We start from the raw sequence: 24,808 nt of genomic DNA, 5'->3' as shown, positions 1-24,808 counted from the left end.
CACATTTTCTTTATCCAGTCTATCATTGATGGGTGTTTGGGTTTGCTCCAAGTCTTTGCTATTGTGAATAGTGCTGCAATAAACATACGTTTGCGTATGTCTTTACAGAAGAATGATTATAGTCCTTTGGGTATATACCTAGTAATGAGATTGCTGGGTCAAATTATATTTCTAGTTCTACATACTTGAGGAGTCGCCACACTGTCTTCTACAATGGTTGAACTAATTTACACTCTTACCAACAGTGTAAAGGTGTTCCTATTTCTCCACATCCTCTCCAACATCTGTTGTTTCTTGACTTATTAATAATCACCATTCTAACTGGCATGAGATGTTATCTCATTGTGGTTTTGATTTGCATTTCTCTGATAACCAGTGATGATGAGCTTTTTTTCCTATGTTTGTTGGCCACATAAATGTCATCTTTTGAGAAATGTCTGTTCATATCCTTTGCCCACTTTTGGATGGGGTTGTTTTTTTCTTGTAAATCTGTTTAACTTCCTTGTAGATTCTGGATATTAGCCCTTTGTCAGATGGATAGATTGCAAAACTTTTCCCCCATTGTGTAGGTTGCCTGTTCACTCTGATGACAGTTTCTTTTGCTGTGCAGAAGCTCTTTAGTTTAATTAGATCTCATTTTTCAATTTTGGCTTTTATCGCCATTGGTTTTAAATGTAAGACCTAAAACCATAAAAAGCCTAGAAGAAAACCTAAGCAATACCATGCAGGACATAGTCATGGGAAAAAAATATTTATATTGACATGTAAGTCTTCATATGTTAAGTAGTTTTCGTTTTCTAAAAATAACGGTATCCAGTAACAAGGATACGTTTGTATTCGTTAGTATGATGTATAGACTAAATAAAAGATTGAATGATTAATTGATGTATTGGTTGTGTTATATACATATGTGTATGTATTATGTATAATGCATATATATACATTATATATATGTATATGTTATATATTATATATACACACACACATATATTTCTTCATTTTTGAGACAGGGTCTTGATCTGTTACCTATGCTGAAATGCACTGGCTTGATCATGGCTCACTGTAGCCTCAACCTTGCAGGTTCAAGCCATCCTCCCACATTAGCCTCTAAGTAGCTGGGAATACAGGTGTAACCCACCATATCCAGCTATTTTTTGTATTTTTGTGAAGACAGGGTTTAGCCATGTTGCTCAGGCTGGTCTCGAACTTCTGGGTTCCAGTGATCCACCCCCTTGGCCTCTCAAAGTGCTGGTATTATAGGTATGAACTACCACACCTGGCCTTGCAGTGTGTATTTAACAAATACTCTGTCCCTGGCATTGTGTGTTCCACATATTGGGAATAAAGCAGCAACCACATTGTCAAAAACACCTGCTTATTCCAATAGAGGGTGGGATAGACAAAATAAATAAATAAAATATATGCTGTGACATATTTTAGTTTCCTCAATAAATAAGAGAGAACACCAGAAACAATACTAATTATAATCCCTAATGGAGTCTTCAAAATAAATAAGGTGATATCAGAAAAACTCTAATTGCTAATGTGAAAACTATGGAAACCTGTAGAAGCTATGCAAGTTCTGGTACAAATAAACCAGGTGAGAGGAACAATCATGAGTACCGATTTCCAATATGCTGCAAGTGTTGCATTGAACAATATGCCAAGCTGATTATCTCAGTTCTAACTAAAACCCTGATTACAACAAGCCAAGGCACCAAAAATGCAAGCCCTTTGAAGACATGTCTTATTTTCAGGGGACTCATTATCATCACTTCCCATTTATATGCAGTTTTACTTGTTGTGAAGTGAACTGATTATGAGATTTTTTGGGGAAAAGAATGTAAAAATAAGATTAGCCATTATTGCCAATTATGCCTTTACCTTTGACCTTCATGTACCAAATGTAGAGGTCCATTTTCTTGGTTTTTGGTATACAGTGTGCTTACTTTCATTTAATCTTATGTCTGATCTAAAAGTAACTAACATATGCCACTTCCATTTAGAAATGTTAAAGCCAATGATAATATTTCCAATATTTTTATCTTCCCATGGATCTAGTCCTCTTGTTTTATAACTCTGTGCTTCTTTTCCTTAGTGTCCCTGGTAAGTTTTAATTGAATGTTAAAATTTTGTATACAAGATCACAGATCACACCTACACACACATATCTATCTATCTATCTATCTATCTATCTATCTATCTATCTATCTCTCTCTCTATCTATCTCTCTATCTATCTATCTGAAGTAAATGTGGGCTGAGTGTGCTGGCACATAACTATAATCCCAACAATTTGGGAGGCTGAGGCAGGCAGATCACTTGAGTTCGAGAGTTTGAGACCAGCTTGACCAACATGGTGAAACCCTGTCTCTACTAAAAACAGAAAAATTATCCGGGCGTGGTGGCAGGCACTTGTTATCCCATCTACTTGGGAGGCTGAGGCAGGAGAAGTGCTTGAACCCAGGAGGCAGAGGTTGCGGTGAGCCAAGATGGTGCCACTGCACTGAAACCTGGGTGGCAGAGCCAGACAACGTCTCAAAGATAGTTAAAAGAAAATTTAAATAAATAAAGTACATGTGTACAGACAAAAATGTGTCTATGTATATGTATTTCATATGTGTGTCTCTGTGTGTGTGTGTGTGTGTGTGTCTGTGTGTCTGTGTGTCTGTGTTTTCTTACCCTATCCACTGCTGTCAGGCAGCTGCCGTAGTAAGGAATTCCCTCAATACATTCAGGAACGGAGATGACTTGAGACTAAGTGCCACACTTCATAAAGCTTGTTGTGATTGAATGTCAGACTTCAGAAGGAAACCTTTGCTTTCAGCCTGATCTTAGAGTATATATCTTAAGGGGTCCCAGTTGCACATCTGTGAAATTTACAAGAGTCCATCCGCTGCTTGACCATTTTTTTCTACTATACTACAAGAAGGACAAATTCTCCTCTCAGGTTTTCTGTCACTTTCTGTTGGTCTCTCATCACTAACAGCTTAGTAATCAAAAATGCTTGTAAAGAAAACTAGTGCACAGAATTGGCCTTAAATCTTTGGACCTTCTACTTTCTAGAATCTTGATGCTTTAAATCTTGACTGCATCCAAGCCCAGCTTCTTTGCTTCTTGCCTTGTCTCAGATGAGACTTTGGACTTGGACTTTTTAGTTAATGCTGGAATTAGTTAAGACACTGGAGAGACTGTTGGAAAGGCATAACTGTGTTTTAAAATGTGAGGACATGAGATTTTGGAGGGCCAGGGGTAGAATGATATGGTTTGGCTGTGTTCCCACCCAAATCTTATCTTGAATTGTAGTTCCCACAATCCCCATGTGTCGTGGGAGGGACCTGCTGGGGGGTAATTGAATCGTGGGGGCTGTTACCTGCATGCTGTTCTTGTGATAGTAAGTTCTCACAAGATCTGATGGTATTACTGGGGGCTTTTCCCCTTTTGCTTGTCTCTTCTCTCTCCTGCCACCATGTGAAGAAGAATGTTTTTGCTGCCCCTCCTGCCATGACTGTAAGTTTCCTGAAGCCTCCCCAGTCATACAGAACTGTGAGCCAATTAAACCTCTTCTTTTTATAAATGACCCAATATTTGTAGCAGTGTGAGAACGAACTAATACAGATGCCTTCAAAAATATTTCCCTATTTTATTCAGCTCCAGTGGATACAGGGCTCTAAATTGTCCTGGAAGTGCCACGCGTGGAAGTCTAGAGTGTTTATGAATTAAACATATTGGCCTCAAAATCATCTCATCAGAAGAATGAAATGATAGCAGATTTTTCATAAAATGCCTAAGAATTCTAATAATATAGATGATAGGAAGATATCTGACAGGAAATATATAGAAAGGTGTAATTAATTTCTTCTCCCAAAAGGTTTTACTTTCATTCTTTTATGTCAGATCATATGAACAAGAATTTTAACACTAAGCAAAGGAAATTTCATTTTCATTTTCCATACACTATTACTGTTAGACTTTTGAAAATGTTTCACACCATCATAAATTAGCATTTTAGCTTCTTTCCTCCTGTGAACATAATTAGAAGACTTGAGTAGCCAGGATAGCTTAGAGCCATAAGAACTAATAAAGAAAAGAACAAAGAACTAGGCCAACAATGGCATTCTCTCCATTTTACCTAGAATTGCTGAACAGGATGCACTTTTTATGTTATAAATGAGCTGTTCTTACTCTACACCAGTTTTATAACAATTTCTTTAAACAACTTAGCATAAATACATACAGATTTATGTTATTCTTAGTTGTTTCATTTGAGCATATGATATTCCTCCCATTTTTGCAAGCTTCTTATTGATAAAGTCTGGACATTCACAGAGTGAAAGAACATTTTTGCAAATCATATATTTGATCAAGTACATTTATCTAAAAATACATATAAATTATAAGTGAGTATCCACTTACAATTTAATAATAAAAAGGGAAACAACAAATTAAAAACAGGTCAACAATCTTAATAGATGTTTCTTCAAAAAGATGTAAAATTGGCTTCTATGCATATTATAAGGTGCTCAACTTGATTAACCATCAGGTACTGCTAGTCAAAACCACAATGAAATACCATTTGCAACCCCAAGAATGACTGAAATTATAAAGATAAATAACAATTTTTGGTGAGTGTCTGGGGAAATTTGCACCCTTTTATGCTATTGGTAGGAACAGAAAATGGTGGAGCTTGTTGACAAACAGTCTGGCAATTCTCCAAAAAGTTAAACCTAGAGTTACCATATGACCTCAAATCTCCACTCCTAGATGTATACCGTAAGGAATCAAAAATACATGTTCACATAAAAATCTATAAACAAATGATCATAAATGCTTTATTTACAATAGTCGAAAGCAGAACCAATCCAAATATCCAAAACTGATAAAAGAGCAAATGAAATGTGTTATATGTATTAGTTTTCTATCGATGCTATAAAAATACTACAATTTAGTGGATTGGACATCTGAAATGGGTGCCAAAGGACTATAATAACTGTACTCTCAAAGCTGTGTTTCCTCTGGAGGCTTTAGGGGAGTAGATGTACCTTTACCCTTTCCAGCTTCTAGAGGTTGCTTTTATTCCTTGACTTGAGGTCTTATCCTTTATCTTCAGAAAAGTATTTGCATCACTCTGATCTCTGCTTCCTTCATCACATCTTGTTCCTGACTCTAACTTTTATTCCATCTTTTAGGATCCTTTCTTATTGCATTTGGCCCACCCACCTGGATACTGTAGGATAATGTCCCCTAGATCCTTAACTCAATCACATCTCAAAATTCTTAATCACATCTGCGCAGTTATTTTTGCCATGTAAGTTCATCTCGTCACAAATTCTGGGATTAGGATATGGTCATCTGAAGTGGTAATTATTCTGCTTACCACACCATACAATAAGATATTATTCAGCAGTAAATGACTCAACCTAGATGAACTTTGAAAACATTATGCTAAGAAAAAGAAGCCAACCACTAAATATCACATATTATATAATTCAATCTGTATGTAATGTCCAGAATAGACAAGTCTACAAAACACATAACATAGCATCATGGTTGCCCAAGACTGGATAGAAAAGAAGAATGACTACTAATAAATAAGGGGTGATTGTAAGAGGGGATCATTAGGTGACAGAAATATTGGAAAATTGATTATGGTGATGGCTGCATAGCTTTGTGAACCTATTTAAAATAGTTGAATTGTGTAATGTACATAGGTAAATTGTATAGTGTGTGAGTTATACATCAATAGAACTGTTATGAAAAATAAATTAGAACATATTTTGAATTGAATCAAAATAAAAACAACAAAAATTTGTGAAATGTACATAAAGATATGGATAAAGTAGTACTTATGGAGAAATGTAAGCATTAAATTCTTATAAAAGAAGAACAATCTAAAACAAATAAACAGCTTCTGTTTTAAAAACCTGAGAAATAATTTCAAATTAAACAGAAAGTAATTACAATAAAGGAAATAACAAAGATAAGAGTGGAAATTAATATAATAGGAAACACAAAAATAACAGATAAAATAAGCTGGGCCTTTGAAAATATCAGGATAATTGATACCACTCTTGTCTGACTCATTCAGATAAAAAGAACATAAAATTTGCCAGTTTCAAGAATGACAGATGATGAGAAATAATCTCATCATGTATTTTCTAGATGTAAGAGGATAAGGGGATATTTTGCAAAATTCTAAGTCAATATATTAGAAGCATAGATGAAAAACATATTCTTTGAAAGACGCAAATTACCAAAGCTCACGCAAAGTTATTGACAACATGCCTACCTCTATACCTTTTAGAGATCTTGAAAATATAGTTTAAAAACTTCCATGAAAAAATAAAACCATCAAGGTTCAGATGGCTTCTTTGGTAAATTTTGCAAATAATTCTAAGGAAAATTATATTCAAAACTGTCCTAGAAAATAGTAAAAAGAATAATTATTTTGTAATTCTATGAAGCAATAGTATCCTAATACAAAAACTAGACCTAAAAATGAGAAGAAAATTTTTCTACAGATTAATATCCCTTATGTCTAAACATGCAATAAATCTCAACATTACTTTAGCTAAAATTAAAGGTTAGCTTAAAAGGTATAATCAATAATGTAATTTACCATATTAATAAACTTAAAAAGGATAAAATATACACAGTCATCACAATAGATGCAGAATAAACATTTTATGGAATTCAACAATAATTCTTGGTGAAAATTCTCAGCAAATTAATAATATAATAGAATTTCCCCATCTATAAAAAACTGTAGCTAATATCACACTGAATCACGAAAGCTAGATTGCTTTCTGTCTAAAATCAAGGTTAAGAGAGGAAGTTGAATCTATATTATACTGAAGGCTCTTTCTAATGCAGTAAGATAAGAAAAAAAAATCATTCAGTTGGAAAGAAAGAAGTAAACATGCTTTTATTCAAAGAAAAGATGATCCATTATGTAGAAAATCAATGACTATGACAAAAATCTAATCATGATGTTTAAGAAATTTACTGAATAAAAAATTGATTTATATATTTGTAATGAACAATTAGAAATTTAAATTTACAAACAATTCCTTTTATGCAATTTTTCATTGCAATAACCCTTAAAATAAGAAATACTTAGTGATACATTGCACAAAAAATATGGAAGCCCAGTGCACTGTAAACAATAAAACGCTGCTATGAGAAATTAAAATCTAAATTAGTGTAGTGCTTTAAAGCATTCATGAGTCAGCAGATTCTATATAGTCTATTTTCTCCTCAAATTGATCTATAGATTCAACAAAATTCCAATTCCAATCTATGCAGGGTTTTATAAAAATTGACACCAATTCCAGGTTTCTTTTTTGTGTGTATATAAATCCAAAGAATCTAAATTAGCTATAACTCCTTCGATAAAGGATAAAATTGGAAGACTTGACACTACTTAAATTAAAGACTTATTCTAAAACTACCATAACCATGAAGGTGAAGAATTGACATATAAAAACAGATATATAGAAAATAGAGCAGAACAGAGTCCAGGAATATACACATAGATACATGAAAACTAATTGTGACAAGCATGCAAAAGAAGCTAAGTAGAGAAAGTATAAACTTTTCAACAAATGGAGCTGGAAAGATTGGATAACCGTTTGTAAAAAAGGAACTTTGATATATAACTAACATATACACAAAAATTAGCTCAAAATATGTCACAGACCTAATATACCACTTAAAACTATAAAACTTCTATAAGTAATTTGTGACCTTTGGCTTGACAAATATTTCTGAGGTATGACTCACAAGACGTGGTGTTGTGAGTATGAAAGAACAATTTAGAGTTGACCAAGATCAGAACCTAAAAGAGAACTTAAAAAAACAATCACAGAGCATGAAAACACTTTGCAAGGCATATATCTAATATAGGATTTCTATCTGGAATTTGTAAAGATTGTCAAACAGTTATTTTTAAGAAGGACAACAGCTTTGTGCAGATAATTTACCAAAGAACATATATTAATAACAAGTATTTATATAAATCAATGCTTACCGTAATAGTCATTAAGACAATTCAAACTGACACCATGATAAGACAGTCAATGTACTTATTGGAATGGCTAAATTTCTGACTATATTAACTGTTTGCAAGAATGTGGGGAATCTAAAATAATCATATATTGCTGGTAGGAATGCAATATTATAGAATCGCTTAGGAAAACATCTTGGTGATTTCTTAAAATGTTAAAACACATTTACTATTCAACCCAGCCATTTTCACTCCTACATATTATCACAAAAGAATTAAAAACATATATTCTTTTAAAAATGTGTATTCAAATTCATAGGAGCTTTATTTATAAAAGCCAAAACTAGAAATGACCAAAATGTCCAGTAACAGATGTATAAATAAACTGTGACATATCCATACAATAGAATACCACTTATCAGTAAAAATAAATACATTATTGATATATGGTACAACATGAACAAATTTTGAAAGAAATATGCAATATAAAAGAAGCTAGATGAAAAATAAATATTATGATGTCACTTATATAAAATTCTAGAAAACAGAAATTAATCTACTGTGAGAGATGATGTTATGAACTGAATTGTGTCCCATCAAAATACATATGTCAAAGCCCTAAACTGTAATTTGTATGTACTAGGAAACAGTATCTTCATAGAGGCAATTAAGATTGAATGAAGTTGTAAGGATGAAGTCCTAATTCAATATGACTAGCGTCCTTATAAAAAGAGAGCATGACACCAGGTATGTATGCACACAGGGATCATGTCATATGAGGACATTGGGAGATGGGGCTGTCTACAAGCCAAGAAGAGAGGACTCTTCCTGAGAAGGGAGAAACCAAACCTGCAAGCACCTTGATATTGGACTTCCAGCCTCAAGAATTGTGAGAAATAAATTTCTGCTGTTTAAGCCACCCAATCTGGTATTTTGTTATGGCTGTCCTAGAAAACTAATACAAATCATAAATAATATCACTAAACCCATACCTTCATCCTCTGTTGAATGGATAAATATAATGTGGAAAATACATGCAGTGGAAGACAGCACAACAGAAAAGAAAGATTAAATGGTTGCCACATATAACAGCAGGTTAAATATCACAGATATAATGTTGAGTGAAAGAAGTCAGACACAACACCTAATTCTATTTACACAATTTGAGAACAGGCAAATTAATCTATGCTCTTGAAGTCAGGTTAGTGGATACTTTAGAAAGGACTAAAGCTACTTGGATAAGTTTCATTAGGCCGGGCTGGGCGTGGTGGCTCATGCCTATAATCCCAAGACTTTGGGAGGCCAGGACAAGCAGAGCACCTGAAGTCAGGAGTTCGAGAACAGCCTGACCAACATGGAGAAAACCTATCTCTACTAAAAATACAAAATTAGCTGGACGTGGTGATGCATGCCTATAAGCCCAGCTACTCAGGAGGCTGAGGCAGGAGAATCGCTTGAACCCGGGAGGCGGACGTTGCGGTGAACCAAGATTGCACCATTGCACTCCAGCCTGGGCAACAAAGATGAAAACTCTGTTCCCCCACAAAAAAAGTTTCATCAGGCCACATGGTGGCCTTCTGAGTTTCTGAGTGCTGATAACCTAGTATTTCTTCATCTGGGTTTGAGTACCAGGCAGGACAACCCAAGGGGCAGCGATGCTAAGCTTTCATCAGGCTTTCAATTTATATTCAGAGTGGGGTCAGTCGGCGCCTTCGGTGCCCATTTTTATTAAATAGGACTTTTTGCTGAAGCACAATATAAATACCAAAAAGCATACAGGTTAAAAGGGTTTAGTTCTAATACTTTTTTCTAAAGTACACACATCGGACATAAATGGGCTGGATAAGCCTTCTGTACCATAAAGAGTTTTCCAAAGACTTTGGAAATCCAACCATCTGAAGGAATAGTTCTGGGAAAGGGAGAAATACCCTTGGCAGCTGCTGCCTTTCTTCTGATTGGATTATGGGATATTAAAGAGGAGAGCCTTCTATTATTTAGGAGAAAACCTTTTATCTCAGTTCCTGTTGAAATGCAAAACCTGAAGTGCTGAGAAAAGTTGTAAAGAATTGTGAAGAATTTCTTTACTCTTAAGGAGGACAACCAAAGAAGGGTCTTTGTCCCAAACAACAGAAAAAGAAAACATATCAAGTCAGAAAATATATGCATATACATGCATATGGATATATATATGCACACATATATATATGAAGTGGGTGGTAAAAGTACGCTTTTGTAAGCAAGTGTTTCTGCTATGATTTTGTTACTCGTGTGCTCATGTGTATAAAGTAACAACATTGTAACCAACACTATAAAACTTATTCTTTAGTTATGGTAATGGCCCTGACCTTCCAATAAATATCTAGGGTTTACTTTTCCTACTGGAAAACAAAGGCTTCGTGCCAGACTTGCAGTTGCTCTGCTTCCTGGCTACCATGAGAATATTGAAGGACCGCTAGCACTGAGGGTCCTGGAGAAACATCTCCTCCCAGAGTTACCAGGTGTAACCTTCAGCAAATGCTCTCTATTGTTACTCCCTTCCTGGGTTCCAACAAGCAGTTAATCTAGGCCTTGGTGAAGGTATTATTTTTAATTCAAACTCCATAAAAATATGTGTCCAACTACACATAAACAGAGGCACAACCAAATATGGAATACTAAAGAGTTAGGAAAATACCAAAATGAAGTTTTATTTTGAAAAAAAAAAAAAATAGCCTAGGAAACTATACTGCAAAGTCCATTTGCAAATGTAGAATAAACATTTCATTCGAATTTTATACATAATTCCAGTTCCACAAATGAACATGTGTATGTGTGTGGGGAAAAGAGAGGCGAGGGGAAGGAGACTGAAGGGTCGAGAGGTTGGTTGATTGAGGTGTCACGTGTATAGTTTCTTCTCATTTGCTGCTTTTTATTTCTTTTCACTTTTCAAATGCATAAAACTATTTTACTTTATTACTCTACTAGGAAAACCAATACATACACTTAATGAAAAATAACCAAACCTTAAAAGTCAAATTTGTCTGCAGAACTGCTTTTGTATACTCAACTCTTGGGATGTCAGAGTAAAAAGCAAAGTTTTATTCCATCTTTTCATGCCTTTTAAATTCCATTTTACTGTCTACTCATATGAATTTCTGGGAATCTCAAAAGTGTAGCTTCAATTGTATTAGATATCTTGTTAAATTATTCTCCCTGATCCCTTAGGATTATGTCTCATAAAATCACATAGAAAAAGAATGTTCATGAAATCCACATACATCAGTAGTTTTCTTAAAAAAAAAAGTATATATACATATATAGTTCCTTATTGTTGATAAGGAATGTATGTATAGTTATATATATATATTGTTCATAAGGAATATATATATATATTCCTTGTGAACAATAAGGAAGTATATATATGGATATATATATTCCTTATGAACAATAAGGAACTATATATATGTGTATATATAGTTCCTTATGAACAATAAAGAACTATATATATGTATATATACTTTTTTAAGAAAACTACTGATGTGTATATATATGATGAATATATATATTCATATATATGATGAATATATATATATGATGAATGTATATATTCCTTATGAACAATACTTTTAGGAGGTAGGCCTCATTCTTACAATCATTTCATCAAAATGTAGCAGGCATCCTAGTTTTTATTATAGATCGACTATTCAAATAAAGACATCTTAACCCTACCTTCTACCCTTTCTTTTCTCCCTCTTCATCCTTCCCATCCACTCCTTTCCTTTCTTCTTTTCTGATTTCCTGCCTTCCTTCTTTCCTTCCCTGCAAATGAATCCTATATCCCATTAAATATATAGCTTAGGTATTTTTGTCTGATATCTTCTTTTGTCTGCTACATTTTAAAACTACTTTCAAGAACTTACTTCAACATTCACAAGGATTAACTATGTAATATGTTCATAAATTTAACATTTCTTAAATTGCTATGTAATGGAGTAATTACCTGAAATCATCTTCATCTGTTTATGCTAATCGTTTGTATCTCCCGTAGCACAACTATTTCTCCTTTAACATGCACACCTTCTCAATGTATGTCATTGCCCACAAAGAATCAGGACAATTACTTGGGAGGTTTAGGTTTAAAAGAACTCCTTCTTCCAGCTTTTTGTTTGGTTTGCTTTGGTTTGGTTTGGTTTGGTTCGGTTTGGTTTTTTGAGACAGAGTCTTGTTCTGTCACCCAGGCTGGGGTGTAGTGGGCTATCTCAGCTCACTGCAACTTCCACCTCCCCATTCTTACAACTTTTTAAAATGTTTTATTTAAAAGTGTTCTTCTTCTTTTTTTGCCTGAACTCATCAGATACTTTCCATAATTCTCTTATATGTTCATCAATTTATATTCTTTAGGTTGTATTGGGAATCCCAAACTGAGCCAGTAGAAGCATAAACTGTAGTTCCATACATAGAAGGAAAGGGTCTGAAAGACTGCAAACGTGATTGCCATTTCTGCAGTATCTCCATTTTTGCTTTGGGGACACTATTCCTAGTTTCAATAATTTACACGGGATAATGTTGACAAAGTAGTTTTGTTGGTTTCAATGAGCTTGGCTTTACATTCAGAGAATCAACAATTTTCTTCTTAATGGTTGAGATTTGCTGATATTTCTGCTCATTACAAGTGTTTTGTAAGATATTAAAAATTTTGATAAAATTTTATAATGTAAATTCCTTTAGGCTTTTCCACAGGAGGCCTACATGCTTACCACCAGTGCTGCCGTCCTGTCTCCAGTGATTCCTGAGATGTTCCAGCATATTTTGCGAGTACTCAACACCAACAACAATGCGGGGACGGGGCATGGAAAACAGTCTCCGCCATCACTGTCTTTAAGGATGTAGGTCAAAGGTATGCTCAGGTGGTGTTGAGGAAAGCAGACATTGACCTCACCAAGAGGACAGGAGAATTCACTGAGGAAGAGATGGAACATAGTATCACCATTATGCAGTATCTACACTAGCACGGGATCCCAGACTGGTTTGTGAACAGACAGAGGATGTCAAAGAATGGAACATATACCCACATCCTGGCCACTGGTTTGGACAATGAGCTGCATGAAGATCTGGAGCAACTAAAGAAGATTCCAGCCTGTAGAGGTCTGAGCCACTTCTGGGGCCTTCAGCTCCAACGCCAGCACAGTGAAACTACTGGCTGCTGTAGTCGTATCGTGGCTGTATTCAAGAATAAATAAGTCTGTAGGCTTTGTCTGCTTTAATAAATCACTCTGGTAGGAAAACTGCTATTTCAAATGTAGTATGTTTTATCTTTCAGGGAAAGTGAAATCTTTCCATGAAAAAAATAAATCAAGTCAGCTGTATTGTAGCAGTTGGTTTGACTTCCATGCTGATTTGTATTATCTGATAGCAGATTAAATATATTTAATTCACTTGTTGACCTGATGCTATAAGTAGCCAAAGAAACACTGGGCTAAATAACTTCAGAGACCTTCTGTATCAGTTGAATGATTTGTCTTTGTTGGTTCAATGCCCTGAAATTCTGGGCATTCTCTCAAACCAAGAATTTCAGGTGGTTATGATAATGTTGCCACCTCTTCACTATAATCACACTTAATTAGTTGCAGCAGGTGGTAGTAGCTGGCACAGTTGAACAGCTCTCCTCACTTCACCAACAATTGGCTATTTGTTCAGCAAATAAAAAGGACTCCGTATGAGGAATCAAGAGAAAAATGACTGTGCAGTAGCTGGGATTCTACCAATTCTTTTATTCTCTTGTTTCTTTTCCACTATAGAATTTGTCTCTTTTTTTTTTTTAACAGAGAAAATGGCGTGTTACCTTTTCCAGGGAAATAAATTATATGTATTCAGTAAGTATCCTTTAAAAGGTATGAACTGAATTTAGAGATCTGAAACAGAAAGTATTGTTTGAGGTTTTCTTGGTTAGCAAAAGTTATCTTTTTAAATGACATTGTCAATGTTAATTTGCCCTTTTAAGCCATTCTACAAATCTATACACGGTTCAAAATAACATGTTTTACACAATAAATATGTAAAATTTAATTTGTTATTTAAAAAATTGAAAATAAATACATAAATGCATGGGAAAAAATACTTTTATATATATTTTCAAAGAGAATGAGCCTTTGTTAGGTAACGTCGTTTTCTAGCATAATGACCTGATATGGATTTCTTTAAAATTCCATTGATATACCTTATTGAATATCATGCTTGCACATGTACACAAACACACTAAAACATACTAATAGTTTATGTAAGTAGAGAGAATCAGGACTGATATTTTGAGTGTGAAATAAAGTTTCTTTCCATTACAAAACAATGGTAATTTGTCTTTTAGTGTGTTATTATTTCAAAATGGTTATTTTTTTATCCTTTGTGTTTTTAAAATAATAATTATCTTTATTAATATAACAAGACATTTAATTATTTTTATTTTTTATTTTATTTATTTATTTATTTATTTATTTATTTATTTATTTATTTATTTTGGAGACGGAGTCTCGCTCTGTCGCCCAGGCTGGAGTGCAGTGGCCGGATCTCAGCTCACTGCAAGCTCCGCCTCCCGGGTTCCCGCCATTCTCCTGCCTCAGCCTCCCGAGTAGCTGGGACTACAGGCGCCGCCACCTCGCCCGGCTAGTTTTTTGTATTTTTTAGTAGAGACGGGGTTTCACTGTGTTAGCCAGGATGGTCTCGATCTCCTGACCTCGTGATCTGCCCGTCTCGGCCTCCCAAAGTGCTGGGATTACAGGCTTGAGCCACCGCGCCCGGCCGACATTTAATTATTAAGTTAATTCTTTACTATATTTTTCTTTTGTTTCAATTGGTTTTTCAAGGAGCTTAAGCCTTGTTTTATCTCTGGATTTTCTTATATATATGTATTCTATAATTATCATTTTATAAAACAGATATATTATCTAGTTTAGGGAAATATAATGTGTTTTTAATACCCAGCATGTTTAAATAAAAACATGGAAAAAATAACCTACTATGATGAGTGGTTTGAAGGCCATATGTTGGCATCTTACTTAGCTAAAAGAAAACCTAATATTTGTACTGTTAACAAATAACAGTATCATGAAAAAAGTTAATTAGTGCTTGAACCTGTGCATTGAGTTTGATGACTATTTTCTTCTGGAATTGCTCTAGCGGCAGATTTTTCTTTATTCCTCCAACAATCAATGTTTTTCAGAAAAAAGTGCAGATAAGGAAAACATAATTCTTAATGTTTTAAGAAAGTAGAAAAATGATGTGACTTGTCTGTGCATCTCTGCATTCAAATGGGCTATTTTTGTAAACAACACATCATTTACTCGTATATAATACATCAGAACCATTTGTGTTGTTAAAATGTGTGCTGATGCTTCATATAAAATTTTTTCCTGGAGTAAGTTAAATTTATGCACTAACAGCGGAGTGGTACAGTTTAGATTTTGAATATTTAAATTAAATACTTTCAATCTTTCAAATTTTATAATGTAGTGTTTCACACATTAGAATGGATGTAAGATGTGTGTGAAAGTTCTGAAGAATAAAAATAAACTCCCACGAAGCAACTTGAATACCAGAACATTAGCAATGCCCATGATTATCACATGTGTGAATTCCCAATTCTCCCTTTGTTATGTAGGGGTAGCAAATGTCTTGAATTTTGTATTTATCACTGCCTTAATTTTAAAAGAATATATTTATCATTGTGCCAGATTATCTCTTTTCAACTCAGCATCAGCTTCACCCTCTTTTATATTTTGCCTGTCTCATAGGAGTGAAGGCTAGAGCTGTATTTCTTTGACACAACTGCCAACAGCATTTTGGGTTAGATTTCCAAATTAAGAAGCATGTAATACTTGGAAGGCAGAAGAGAAGGAAATATCATCAGCCTCCATAGAGAACAGAATGATTTTGATCAGCGTGTAGACATATTCAAGCATATCATCTATTTGATGCTACTACTAGCCAATGAGATCACGAGGTTATTTTCTGGTATTTCTGCAGCATCCTGATATTTAGAAGTCAGTACAATGTTCTCCTCCTTTGGCTTCCCCATTCTTCAGTGGATTCTGTAAGCCTTGAATTCCCTATTAATTACTATTTCTGCCTCCTGTGCATAGGAAAATATCTGTGTTCTTATCTGAACCTGAAGAACAATGCATGTATGAATTCCCAAATATATTTGTTGTTGTTGTTATGAGCTTCAGAAAAGGATATTAAATTCAAAATTGTCCTATGTGACTTGCTTTTTCACCAACACTATACGCCTATTATTTATGTATGGTAATTTACATAGATGTGGACATTATTATTTAGTGTTGCAAAATATCCCATTTTATGACTACAACACAATTTTTTAAATAATATTCTCTGCCCTTGGCTTACCCATCTTTCAAGGGATTCTGTAAACGTTTAATTCCCTATTATTTAATTGCACTGATAAGCATTTGGTTTGCTGTTATTTTTATTTTCCATTTTTTCTTGTTTTGTTTTCTCTTTGGCATTTTGCTACAATAAGCAAGATGGCCAGGTGCATTCTTTAGAAAGTCTTTTTAATGTACATTTACAAGCGTTTTCCTACCTTATTGACAAAGTACTTTTACTTGGCTGGACTTCCGTCGAGTTCCTGAACCTTCTCCTAGGCCTTTCTGTGCACTTTCTTATAAATCCAGTTTTAGCAAAGAACCCAGCTCAGTCAGTTTAGCACGAATCTACCACACTCCATATCTGATGACTTTCAATATCCAATCCAATTCTTCATCCGCCACTGCTTCATAGGTGATACTGGCTCACGCTGGCATATATTTCGGAAAGAATCTGTTAAGTCTGTTCATCTAGAATGCCCCTTACCTTTGCATCCAGTGACCTCCATCCTACTCTTTGGGTATGAATTTCTACTTGCTCATGCTATATTTGAAGTTCAGCCCAATCTCTATCCCCCACTGCAAGACCCCATTGCAGTGGTCCCTATGTTTATTGCAATAGCTTTGAATGAAATGCTTTAATACATACCATTGAATAATCTTTTATTTAATAGTGCATTCATTAAATATACAATTACTTAGGAGTATCTGCATTTTCTACTTTAAGCAATGGAGCTAAATTTTTTTTAGAATTGATTATACTAATTCCAATTGCAAGCGTATTAAAAATAGCAATTTCTCATGTATTTGCCTAGTTGTGGTATTGTGTAGATTTAGTGATGTGCCAATTTAATAGACTTAAATTGGTATCTTATTATAGTTTTGGTGTGTAACCTCCTGACTATAAATAAGATTAAATAATTTGCCTGTTTTAATTTCTTACTTATTTTATATTTTGTGAAATACTTGTTAAAATGACTGTCAAATTTTCCAGTTATGTTTTCATCACTTTTTGCAGTTTATTAAGTTCTCTAGATACAATACCATTGAAATACATATATTTCAAATAATTTTTCTCATTATGTGGTTTGTCTTTTCATTTTCTTTTTGATGTCCTTTGAAGAAGAGAATTTTCACAGTTAGCTTTATGTGTCTTAAGATAATCTTCTCTAACCCTGTGGTCATAAAGATACCCCTATTTTTATAAAAGCTTTAGATTTTGATTTTCACGTTTGTTTGATGTATTCTGGACCTTCTCTTCTCCCCTCCCTGTCTTTTGACCTCTCTTTAGTGCATTCTACCTCTTTATCTCTCTATGGTGCATGATAGATAATGTGTGATTCTCTCATCAGCTGGTGTACTCTTATTTTAAACCCACCAATTACAATTGTACTTTTCTTGTCTACATTATTCATTTCTAAATGTATTATGTTGTTATTCAAATCATTCTTATTTTTAATGATCTATTATACTCCTTTAATTACATTTCTTCTTTTATTTTAACATATAGTACACATACTTATTTCATATTATTAATTCAAACCTCAAATATATAGAATCCTTAATCTAAATATTCTCTGTATTTTTTTCTGACTCTCTTTCATAGTGGCTTGTTTTTCTGACTATTTTGTTGAATCTTTTTTTTTTTTTCTTTTTTTTTTTTTTTTTTTTTTTTTGAAACGGAGTCTCGCTCTGTAGCCCAGGCTGGAGTGCAGTGGCCGGATCTCAGCTCACTGCAAGCTCCGCCTCCCGGGTTCCCGCCATTCTCCTGCCTCAGCCTCCCGAGTAGCTGGGACTACAGACGCCGCCACCACGCCTGGCTAGTTTTTTTTGTATTTTTTTAGTAGAGACGGGGTTTCACCGTGTTAGCCAGGATGGTCTCGATCTCCTGACCTTGTGATCTGCCCGTCTCGGCCTCCCAAAGTGCTGGGATTACAGGCTTGAGCCACCGCGCCCGGCCTATTTTGTTGAATCTTATCTGTGAGCATTCTAACGGTCTAAACTGCAAAATCTTTACTCCAAATAGGTTTGAAACATATTTTAAATAGCAACCAAGTTGTCCTAATCGACTGAGACAACACTAGTTGCCTTCTGGGTTCTTGGCTTAATGTAGGAAATTTACATTTAGGTCTTCTCACTTGTGGGTTTTAACAAACACTGGTTAAAAATTGAATGTGGGGAGAAAATGGTTAACAGCTCATCCAGCTGTCTTGCAACCACAAAGATGATATCTAAGGAATAGATCCTCTTTGAAACAGTAACTCAAGAAATTATTAAGACTTTATTATACTAAATCCAATATCATTAATAATCTGGCCAAGATTTGTATATTAGATCAAACACCTATGTCTCCTGGAGAATCAGGGATGATGAACTGGTATTACGGAGACGCATTGGAAAATGAGATCTAGTATCATACTGCAAAGGGGTTGCATGTCTGGCTAGATGCATACACCTGAGGTGACAGCTGAAGTCAACCCCAGTGCTGACTGCTTCTGAAGATGTTTCACAACTCAGCATCTTAGGAAGTGACCATGAAGTCGGTACAGAATAACTCCCGAAGCTAAGAGAACTTGGTGCTGGGTGAAACTGAATGCAGACTGTGAGACTGTTGTTAATCAAAATCATGGCCACTTCTGCTAATACAGGAGACTGGGCATCAGACCTGCATGAGCTAACTTGAATGACAAAGGAGCCTAATGAGATTATAACCTTTATTCATTGAAATTTTGTATGAAGACATGAAAAACAAATAAACAAAAAAACACCCCAGAGATTAATTCCTTTAAGTGAAGTGCCAGAATATAGCAAGTTAGCATTTAAAAGAAGTTTCTTTATCACTTACCCAAAACTTAGAAGAATTATAATACAAGCTATTTTAGGATACCTATTCTTCTGTTGTGACAGGTAAAATAAAATGGTAAAAATATATTGTAAAATATTTCACACACTTTGCTATAAAGCAAAATCAAATACTTTATATAAATGGATATCATAGAAGCCATGCACTTTAAGTACAAAATAATTTAAAAGGAAATAAATAAGAAGAAAAAAAACTAAAGTGAACTAAAATTTCTATCAGGTTAAGTACTGATAACAGATATTAGAACTTTAAATACAGCTGTAGTAATTGAGATAGTGACAAAGAAATAGATAAATAGAAAAATGCAGGAAGTGTATATTAAACTACGAAACAGATCTGTATAAGAAAAATCCTTATGGCAGAGCATGAATTACAACCTGAATAAAGAGAAATTTTTCATTTAACTATCACAAAGTAATTGGATAAAGTGGGAGAATATTAGGTTTAAATTTTACCATATATAAAAATAAATCCAGGATGAATGAAAGATTAAATGTAAGGGGTAAAAGATGAAGCATGTAGAAAGATAGAAAAAATATATTTAAAAAAATCTTTTATCATTACAGTATATAAAGCATTTTTTAAATAAAAATTTTACTAGCCATAGGGAATTTCTGCTGAATTCAACTATATTTCATATATTTAACTAGTTGTATGTGTTCATCTTATGACCTTATGAAGAAAGTGAAAGAGAGATAAGATATTAGGAAATTTATTTACAAAATATATAATTGATTAGAAGCCATTAATAGTATTCTAAGTACTTAAAAAACTCCTAAAAATGAAAAGTAAAGAGAAAATGTAAAACAATCCAATATATATATCTAAATACATAATGTGCATTTTACAAGAAAGAAAACATAAGTGTCAAATAAGCATAAATATAGGCTCAGTCTCCTTAATAAAGAATGTGACACAAATTGAAACCACAATGAAGTAGTAGTTAGACTTATCAGTGTAGCAATAAAAACTCCCCAAAAGTAAGTGATTGGGAAAAAACGAGTAATCATAATTCTTATTTTTTAATGAGATAGCAAATTTGTACACATATTACAAAATATAGTAAAGTTGAAGATGCTCCAAACTTACAATCCAGCCAAGCTACTCTTAGACTTTGTCAGTGATAATTAAATTGTTGGACTGTTGACTCAAAGAAAGAAAAATAAGTATATGTCTCAGATGACACACGCACACATACACACACACAAAACATACATGCATCCATACACATGATTAAAATAGAGTTTAATTAAAAGAGAGTAAACATTACAACTGAAATTTCATTCTCATTTTTTTTTTTTTTTTTCATTTCATTTCTTTTTTTATTATACTTTAAGTTCTGGGATACATGTGCAGAATGTGCAGGTTTGTTACATAGGTATACATGTGACATGGTGGTTTGCTGCACCCATCAACCCATCATCTACATTAGGTATTTCTCCTAACACTATCCTTCACCCAGCCCCCCAACCCCCAATAGGCCCCAGTGTGTGATGTTCCCCTCCCTGTGCCCACATGTTCTCATTGTTCATCTCCCACTTGTAGTGAGAACATGTGGTGTTTGGTTTTCTGTTTCTGCGTTAGTTTGATAAGAATGATGGTTTCCAGCTTTATCCATGTCCCTTCAGAGGACATAAACTCTTTTTTTTTTTAACGCTGCATAGTATTCCACGTGCCACATTTTCTTTATCCAGTCTATCATTGATGGGCATTTTGGTTGGTTCCAACTCTTTGCTATTGTGAATAGTGGTACAATAAACATACGTGTTAATGTGTCTTTATAGTAGAATGGTTTATAATCCTTTGAGTATATACCCAGGGATTGCTGGGTCAAATGCTATTTCTAGTTCTAGATCCTTGAGGAATCGCCACATTGTCTTCCACAATGGCTGAACAAATTTACACTCCCACCAACAATGTAAAAGCAATCCTGTTTCTCCACATCCTCTCCAGCATCTGTAGTTTCCTGATATTTTAATGATTGACATTCTAACTGGCATGAGATGGTATCTCATTGTGGTTTTGATTTGCATTTCTCTAATGATCTGTGATGTTGAGGGTTTTTTTTCATTTGTTTGTTGGGCACATAAGTGTCTTCTTTTGAGAAGTATCTGTTCATATCCTTCAACCACTTTTTGATAGGATTGTGTTTTTTTCCTGTAAATTTGCTTAAGTTCCTTGTAGATTCTGGATATTAGCCCTTTGTCAGATGGATAGATTGCAAAATTTTTCTCCCATTCTGTAGGTTGCTTGTTCCCTCTGATGATAGTTTCCTTTTCTGGGCAGAAGCTCTTTAATTTAATTAGATCCTATGTTAATTTTGGCTTTTGCTGCCATTGCTTTTGGAGTTTTTGTCATGTCTTTGCCCATGCCTATGACCTGAATGGTATTGCCTAGGTTTTCTTCTAGGGTTTTTATGGTTTGGGGTTTTACATTTAAGTCTTTAATCCATCTTGAATTAATTTTTGTATAAGGTATAAGGAAGGAGTCCGTTTCAGTTTTCTGCATATGGCTAGCCAGTTCTACCATTTATTAAATAGGGAATCTTTTCCCTATTGCTTGTTTTTCTCAGGTTTGGCAAAGATCATATTGTTGTAGATGTGTGATGTTATTTCTGAGGCCTCTGCTCTGTTCCATTGGTCTATATATCTGTTTTGGTAACAGTACCACGGTGTTTTGGTTATTGCAGCCTTGTAGTATAGTTTCAAGTCATGTAGCATAATGCTTCCAGTTTTGTACTTTTTGCTAAGGATTATCTTGGATATATGGGCTCTTTTTGGTTCCATATGAAATTTTAAAGTAGATTTTTCTAATTCTGTGGAGAAAGTCAATGGTAGCTTGATGGGGATAGCATTGAATCTATAAATTACTTTGGGCAGTTTGGGCATTTTCACAATATTAGTTCTGCATATCCATTAGCATGGAATGTTTTTCCATTTGTTTGTGTCCTCTCTTGTTTCCTTGAGCAGTGTTTTGTCATTCTCCTTAAAGATGTCCTTCACTTTCCTTGCAAATTGTATTCCTAGGTATTTTATTCTCTTATAGCAATTGTGAATGGGAGTTCACTCATGATTTTGCTCTCTGTTTATTATTGGTATATAGGAATGCCTGTAATTTTTACACATTGATTTTGTATCCTGAAACTTTGCTGAAGTTGCTTATCAGCTTACGGAGATTTAGGGCTGAGATGATGGGTTTTTCTAAATATACAATCATGTCATCTGCAATCAGAGACAATTTGACTTCCCTCTCCCTATTTGAATACTCTTTATTTCTTTCTCTTGCCTGATTGCCCTGGCCAGAACTTTCAATACTATGTTGAATGGGAGTGGTAAGAGAGGGTATCATTGTCTTGTGCTGGTTTTCAAAAGGAATGCTTCCAGTTTTTGCCCATTCAGTATGATATTGGCTGTGGGTTTGTCATAAATAGCTCTTACTATTTTGAGGTACATTTCATCAATATCTAGTTTATTGAGTGTTTTTAGCACGAAGCGGTATTGAATTTTATCAAAGGCCTTTTCTATTGAGATCATCATCTGGTTTTTGTCATTGGTCCTGTTTATATGATGGATTCCATTTATTGATTTGAATATGTTGAACCAGTCTTGCATCCTAGGGATGAAGCCGATTTGATCACGGTGGATAAGCTTTTTGATGGGCTGCTGGATTCGGTTTCCCAGTATTTTACTGAGGATTTTCGCATGACGTTCATCAGGGATATTGGCCTGAAATTATTGTTTTTGTTGTGTCTCTGCAAGGTTTTGGATGATGCTGGCCTCATAAAATGAGTTATGGAGGAGTCCCTCTTTTTCTATTTAGAATAGTTTCAGAAGGAATGGTACCAGCTCCTTTTTATGCCTTTGGTAGAATTTGGTTGTGGCATCCGTCTGGTCCTGGGCTTTTTTTGATTGGTAGGCTATTCATTACTGCCTCAATTTCAGAACTTGTTATTGATCTATTCAGGTATTCGACTTTTTCCTGGCTTAGTTGTGGGAGCGTGTATGTGTCAAGGAATTTATCCATTTCTTCTAGATTTTCTAGTTTATTTGTATAGTGGTGTTTGTAGTATTCTCTGATGGTAGTTTGTGTTTCTGTGGGGTCAGTGGTGGTCTCCCCTTTATCCTTGTTTATTGTGTCTATTTGATTCTTCTCTCTTTTGTTTTTTATTACTCTGGCTAGCAGTCTATTTATTTTGTCTGAGAGACTGGTTGTTATGATTTCTGTTCTTTTGCATTTGCTGAGGGTGTTTTACTTCCAATTATGTGGTTGATTTCAGAATAAGTGCTATGTGGTGCTGAGAAGAATGTATATGCTGTTGATTTGGGGTGGAGAGTTTTGTAGATGTCTATTATGTCCACTTTGTCCAGAGCTAAGTTCAAGTCCTGAATATCCTTGTTAATTTTCTGCTCATTGATCTGTCTAATATTGACAGCGGGGTGTTAAAGTTTCCCACTATTATTGTGTGGAGTCTAAGTCTCTTTGTAGGTCTCTAAGAACTTGCTTTATAAATCTGGGTACTCCTGTACTGGTTGCATATATATTTATGATAGCTCTTCTTGTTGCATTAATTTCTTTACCATTATGTAATGCCTGTCTTTGTCTTTTTTATCTTTGTCTGCTTAAAGTCTGTTTGTTTGTTTGTTTGTTTGGAGACAGAATCTCACTCTGTATCCTAGGCTAGAGTGCAGTGGCGCCATCTGGGTTCACGGCAACCTCCACCTCCAAAGTCCTGGTGCAAGCAATTCTCTTGCCTCAGCATCCCAAGAATCCGGGATCACAGGAACGTGCCCCCATGCTCAGCTAATTTTTGGATTTTTAGTAGAGATGGGGTTTCATCATGTGGCCAGGCCCAGAGACTAGAATTGCAACCCCCTACTTATTTTATTTTATTTTATTTTTTTGCTTTCCATTGGCTTGGTAAATCTTCCTCCATCCCTTTATTTTGAGCCTATGTGTGTCTTTGCATATGAGATGGGTCTCCTGAATATAGCTCACACATGGGTCCTGACTCTTTAACCAATTTGCCAGTCTGTGCCTTATAATTGGGACATTTAGCCCATGTAAATAATACTGTTATATGTGAATTTGATCCTTTCATTATGATGCTAGCTGGTTTTTTTGCCCAGTAGTTGTTGCAGTTTTTTCATAGCATCGATGGTCTTTACATTTGGGTTTGTTTTTTGCAGTGGCTGGTACAGGTTTTTCCTTTCCATATTTAGTGCTTCCTTCAGGAACTCTTGTAAGTCAGGCCTAGTGGTGACAAAATCTCTCAGCATTTGCTTGTCTGTAAAAAAAAATTATATCTCTTTTGCTTATGAAGCTTAGTTTGGCTGGATATGAAATTCTGGGTTGAAATTTCTTTTCTTTAAGAAGGTTGAATATTGGCCCTCATTCTCTTCTGGTTTGTAGGGTTTCTGCAGAGAGATCCACTTTTATTCTGATGGGCTTCCCTTTATAGGTGATCTGGCCTTTCTTTCTGGCTGCCCTTAACATTTTTTCCTTCATTTCAACCTTGGTGAATCTGATGATTATCTGTCTTAGGCTTGCTCTTCTCGAGGAGTATCTTTGTTCTCTGTATTTCCTGAAT

The 24,808-nt window shown here is 34.7% G+C and overlaps 1 long non-coding RNA gene across 1 annotated transcript in view; it reads left to right on the top strand.

Annotated features, from left to right (window-relative positions):
• LOC126947875 (uncharacterized) overlaps window positions 1-17,420 on the top strand; it is a 38,813-nt gene extending 21,393 nt beyond the window's left edge. Inside the window, exons 2-3 of the long non-coding RNA XR_007723235.1 lie at window positions 12,724-12,880; window positions 15,768-17,420. This is a non-coding gene — a long non-coding RNA (uncharacterized LOC126947875). The remainder of the gene's footprint in view (window positions 1-12,723; window positions 12,881-15,767) is intronic.
• Window positions 17,421-24,808: the final 7,388 nt, after the last annotated feature.

Source organism: Macaca thibetana, chromosome 2 (assembly GCF_024542745.1).
Source record: "Macaca thibetana thibetana isolate TM-01 chromosome 2, ASM2454274v1, whole genome shotgun sequence".
Taxonomy (NCBI): domain Eukaryota; kingdom Metazoa; phylum Chordata; class Mammalia; order Primates; family Cercopithecidae; genus Macaca; species Macaca thibetana.
This window is presented reverse-complemented; position numbering and strand designations above follow the sequence as displayed.